The sequence below is a fragment of the Myotis davidii genome, unplaced genomic scaffold (genome assembly GCF_000327345.1).
Source record: "Myotis davidii unplaced genomic scaffold, ASM32734v1 scaffold359, whole genome shotgun sequence".
NCBI lineage: Eukaryota > Metazoa > Chordata > Mammalia > Chiroptera > Vespertilionidae > Myotis > Myotis davidii.
The window spans coordinates 1,014,227-1,020,410 of record NW_006290460.1 but is presented as its reverse complement, the minus strand read 5'-3'; positions in this window follow the sequence as shown (position 1 = coordinate 1,020,410).

The window sequence follows — 6,184 nt, the reverse complement described above, 5'->3', positions numbered from 1 at the left end:
TCCCCCCCCCCCCCAGGTGCCAGGCCAATGGACCTCAGGCTGCGTTGCCCACCCTGGTGACAGGCCAAGGGACCTCAGGCCATGCCCCTCACCCAAGCACCAGGTCAGGGGACTTGAGGCTGCACCCCCCTGCCCGGCGGGGTTTGACGGGGGACCTGAGGCTGCGCCCACCACGCGGCAGGGCTTGACAGGGTATGGCCAGCTGGGTCTGGATCTTGCCCAATAGGGGTGGGGCCGGCTGGGTCTGGGTCTCACACAAATTTGAGGCACTGTGGGTGGGCGGGCACTTGACTCTGGGTCCCATGGCGTGCCCCAGCCTCTGACAAGAGGAAGATTTTCATATGTATTTTACTAATTTCCTTTCATTTCTGACACTTCTATTATAGAGAAAGGGCAAATAGCAATATTAAAATATTTCCAGTAATTAATCCCCTTTTAATATGCATGAATTTCGTGCACCAGGACACTCGTGTTAGTATAAAAATTCTTACAAATCACCACCTCTAATACTTAATAATTACCTCTAATATTCAAAAAAGCATCTATTATGCTCTAGGCATAGTGTAAAATCAGTAAGTTTAAGAAGATTGATACAATAGTGCTCTGCTGAAAGGAGACCCCAAAAATATGTCCTTACTTGTAGGGCTTTGCCAAGCACCATGTCCTATTGAAACAAATCATATTATTATTTCAATCACTTCTTCCTTCTAGCTATTTATCATTTTTAAAAGCATTTATTTATTGAGCACTTAGATTAGCACCAGCCCACGTGATGGATAACATTTGTTGAATTCTGAAAACAATCTCATGAGAAAAGTGTTATTCTCCCCAGTTTTATAGATAAGGAACCCAAGTGTTGTATAGCTAAGAGTTATGTGGCCAGATTCAAAGCCCAATCAAATTGGATGCTATAGTAGAAGTTGATACTGCCTTGAATTCATTTTCCCCTGCTGGCCATCCCATCCTGCTAACTCAATTACTCTCTCCTGGGAGTCTGTGATTCCTCCTATCCCTACCAGTAGATCTTGACATATGATTGAATCATTTATGATAATAGAAGTTTAATATGCAAATTAGACTGAACATCCTTCCCGAGGTCCTTCCAGATGACCCTCAGGACAAAGCCAGGGCTGCAAAGGAAGCCTGGGTCTTGGGTGTCTGCTGGCAGCCAGAGGGAAGCCTGGGTCCCGGGTGCCAGAACGAAGCTGGTGCTGACAGTCAGGGGGAGGAAAGCCTACTCTTGCACAAATTTTGTGCATCTAGTAGGGATTAGAAAAAGCTGACTACTTGCTTCAAGATAAGGTTAGTTCTGTGATGCAATCTGTGCTCCAGGGCTTTCTTGTGGGAGCAAACTGAAAATAGTACCCATTGGCTCCACATTCTTGCTTCCCTGACTTATCCTTTTTCCTTCACTTTTGGAAGAACACCCCACTAAAACTTATCTTAGGCTCTTCTAGGGAACTTAACCTAAAATAAGTCTCTAATCCCCAACACAATACACTGCCTTCATTATTATTATTATTATTATTATTATTATTATCATCATCATCATCATTAAATATATTTTTATTGATTTCAGAAAGGAAGGGAGAGGGAGAGAGAGATAGAAACATCAAAGATGACAGAGAGAATCATTGATCAGCTGCCTCCTGCACACCTACTGGAGATTGAGCCTGCAACCTAGGCATGTGCCCTTTACTGGAATCAAACTCGGGACCCTCAGTCTGCAGGCTGACACTCTATCCACTGAGCCAAACCAGTTAGGGCTATTATTTTTATTATTATTGGATCAAGAGAGTTTACTCAGTTCTCTCTTTCCTTAGTATAAATGTTCTCCCAGAAGGGCCCTCAATTGCTCAAGTAAATGGATAGGATATGAGACTGAATTCCCATGATGAATGCATCTTGCAATCAGGCTCAGGTGCACTTATATTATGCTCTTTACATTGAGAGTATTTTAAAGCTGAGTAAAAATAAGTTTTTTGTAATTCGCCATGTGAACTGCTGCTAGTTAAAGGATATCCAGTGGGAATTTAGCAATGTATTCCTTTGGGTAGAATTAGGGTTACTATTTTGCATTTCTTTCTGATAATGAAAATTTTTAAATCACTAAAAACTAAATTGGAATAGTTTAGGATATATTTCTCCATTCCAGAGTATTATTGGTTTTTGCCTCCAGCCTTTCAGGTACCTGTTAAGTACCAGAAGTTGTAGGGAGCAGCTATAGGGTCAAGCCTTGGACTGACCTGTGGCAGAGCCACTACAAGTCCCAGCTTGGAGGTCAGAGCCCTCCTAGCACAATTAAGCTTGGCCTTATAGTCCTCCCTTGTTCCTAGGTAGCTAATGGGCTGTGGGAGGTGCAGCAAGTGCTGCCAAAACAAGGCTTGAGTAACAAAATAGATTTGCAACTCGCAAGAACATTGTAAACATGTTGACCACTCCCCTTGTGTGATCTGACTATAAAATAAAGCTTCCACTTACAGGCTGGGTCACTATTTCCTCATCCAGGCAGTGATCCACTTGGTCCCAACTGTATTCTCGTCTGTCTTCTTTAATCCTTCACTGCCTTCCTCTGGTCTGCCCCTGGCCGTGCTGGACGCGGTTCAGAAGTGATATTTAGTTTTTGTGAAGCAAATTCCATGTACATCCAGGGTTTTAAAAATGTATATATAGTAATAAGGATCAGTGTTCTGACTAGGAATTGGAAATACTAAAGAAGAGTAAGCAACAAAATAACTTGGCTCATGAAAGACTTCATTTTCCCAAGCACTACCACTGTTAATGTACTACCACTGGCTAACTAAAATGTATATCTTATCATTACAAATAACTTTTGTGTAATTGATCCACACAAAGTATTCCAGAGAGGTCTTTTTTAGTTACAGATTGCTTGCTTTTACATCAAGGTCAGGGAAGCCGGTAGAATTTGTAATGAATGGTATAATTGTTGAACATTTAAGCAAACATAATTTATTTGGGGATGAACAGTATGATTTACGTAATGGGAATCATGCCACTCCATGAAGTTGAGTTCAAGGAAATGATAAATAGCTATCTCAAAAAAAGGAACAAGTATATGTAAATTATTAACATTAGAAAAAATACCTTTGACAAAGATTTCCTTCTCCAAGCTGTGCCCCCACCCCCCATACACACGCGTGCGCACGCGTGCGCGGGCGCACACACACACACACACACACACACCAGAAAAGATTTCTTAAGTGGGGGCGGGAGGGGGCGGGCAGAGGCGGGGAGGGTCATTCAGTAACATTACAGAGTTAGAGAAAAAACTTTGTTTTACTTAGGAGCTAACTTGGAAACCAGCAACAAAAGGTTGGGGAGCTACTTATTCAAAAAGAAAAGTTTAGTAGTTGGCTCTCTCAGTAAGAAGTGCTGATGTTAATTTAAAATATTATAAATCAGGCACTTATATTGAATTTCTGAGTTCACCATCACATAACAAATGCTTTATAGGCATATGAAAACCCCAGGACCCAGGTTATTTCATTCCTAGATATTCCTTTGTAAAGTCATCAAGCTGCAAACATATTGGGCACTTTTCTGTATGGGTATTAAATATTAAAAATTTAACTTTAAAAAGAAAAAAATTGCCATAAGTGGGTCTAAAAATTCCAATTACCTAAAATGGATGGCTGTCATGTTATTACTAATAAGTCTGAATTTTCATAATAAGCATTGTAAGAAAGACATTGAAACTTATGTTGCACACAACGATTTAAATTTTGTGTTGAGAAAGTTTGAAAATATCAAGACTGTCATTTCCCAATCCTCTTCCCCCAGAAAAAGAATTCTAGCTTATCACTTTTTGAGAGTGAGAGCTGGCCAACAATAAACTAACTAATCACAAACCCAAATTTGCATTATTCTGGGATTTGATGTGGCTCAGTGTTGATCTGGTATATAGTAAACACTCAATGAAGATATTGTTAAGGTTTTTTTGGCACTTGGCATTACACCGTAAACTTATTTTGAGTTTGCTAATAACTAAAATAGTCAAGGCCATTGCACAAAAGGTACCACTTGAACTTCATGCTCATGCACCTTGCAGACCAATGTAGTTATTTTACCTTGGTGCAGTTGTTCAGTGTCAGTCTGTTGAGATCTTCATGGATTGGGAGTCACTATCTCCATTCTCAGCATTAATGGGAATGCTATTAAGGGAGGACTAGAAATAAAGCCACGGAGACCATCCTCATTAACCTCTTTTCTGGCTCACAGTGTAAACAGACCTTTTTAGATATGGTCATTCAGTCAATTATGAATATTGCTAATGAAACTCTCATTCAGTCCATGTTTAATTTGTCCGTAAGGATGTAAGGATAGAAATGGCATAAAATACCTGTCACTTTGACATTTTTTGATGTTTGTATCCTTATTTTAACATCGTTATTTCCCCGAACTATGTTAAAGTGAAGTATTTCCCAAGTTTCAAACATTACATTTTTACTCCAATATTAAATTATATATGGATGGGGAATAATATGGCAAATTAATGTGAAAAATTTTATAACTCTATACATTTCTTGTTTGAAAATGTATTTCACAGTATTTTTTCGGCCAACAGAAGGCAGCTGAGAAGAGAAAAGACACATCTCTTCCTAGTCTTGATCCGAACTATTTAAAGACCTCTCTGAAATGTGATCAAAACAGATTATTTTGTTTTCTTGTTAATTATACTATTTAAAAAATAATTTATATAAGTTTTAATTTTATGAATATGTTTGGTTTCATTAATGAATTTCAAATGAATTTAGTACTTTGAATTTTTAATTAAGTTTATAATCAGTGATATATTAAAAATGTAAATATTATTTATATTTTGAGGTCTTATGTCTAAAATGTTCCCTCTCATTATGGGTAATACTAATTAGTTAGACTCCTGTTGTATAGGTTTTCTATTATGAATAAGTTTATGTGTTTATTTTCCATATATATCTTAATACAACTATTTGTTCATTACTTCAATACGCATAGTTGTTCAGCATAATTTGCAGTTTTACTAATCAAGTAATGGGTCTTTTAAAACATAGCTGAAGGAAACCCAAATGCAGTACAATAGAATTTTTTTTTTCTTTTTTGCTTTTTACCTTCATTTTTTCCCTTTTCTAATGTTCTTTCTTTATATAGATCTGAGTTTCTGACCTATTTGGTTTTCCTTCTTTCTGAAGAATTTCTTTTACATTTCTTACAAGGGTTTCATTAATTTTTCTCAATTATTTCTCTATTTTCAATTTCATTGATTTCTTTTATTTTAAAAACTTTATTGTTGAAAATATTACATATATCCTCCTTTTCCCCTCCATTGACTTTTTCTAGCCCGAACGCATTTCGTACCGCAGGCCTTCACAACATATTATATGTGACCATGGGTTATGCATACATATATGCAAATTCTTTGGTTGATCTCTTTCCACCCACCACCCTTCCCTACCTTCCCTCTACAGTTGGACAGTCTGTTCCATGCTTCTATGTCTTTGGATCTATTTTTTTTAATCAGTTTATTTTGTTCATTACATTCCACATATGAGTGAGAACATGTAAGACTTATCTTTCTCTGACTGGCTTATTTCATTTACCATAATACTCTCCAGGTCCATCCATGCCGTTGCAAATGGTAAGAGTTCTTTCTTCTTTACAGCTGCACAGTATTCCATTATGTAAATGTACCACAGATTTTTACCCATTCGTCTGCCAATGGGAAAGCATTTTTCATGTCTCTTGGATTTCTGTATGTCTACTTTGGAGAAGTATCTATTTAGGTCCTAGGCCAATTTTTTAATTAGATTATTTATCTTCCTTTTGTTAAGTTGTATGAGATCCCTATATATCGTGGAAATTAACCACTTACCAGATGTAACCTTGCCAAATATGGGCTCCCTTTCATTTTGTTGATGGTTTTCCTTGCTGTGCAGAAGCCTTTTATTCTGATGTAGTCCTATTTGTTCATTTTCTCTTTAGTTTCCTTTGCTACATGTATCGGTAAACATATTTCTGTGAGAGATGTCTGAAATTTTGCTGCCTATGGTTTATCCTAAGATTTTTATGGTTTCACCACTTACATTTAAGTCTTCATCCATTTTGAGTTGATTATTTGATATGCTGTAAGTTGGTGGTCTAGTTTCATTTTTGTGCATGTACTTGTCCAATTTTACCAACACAATTT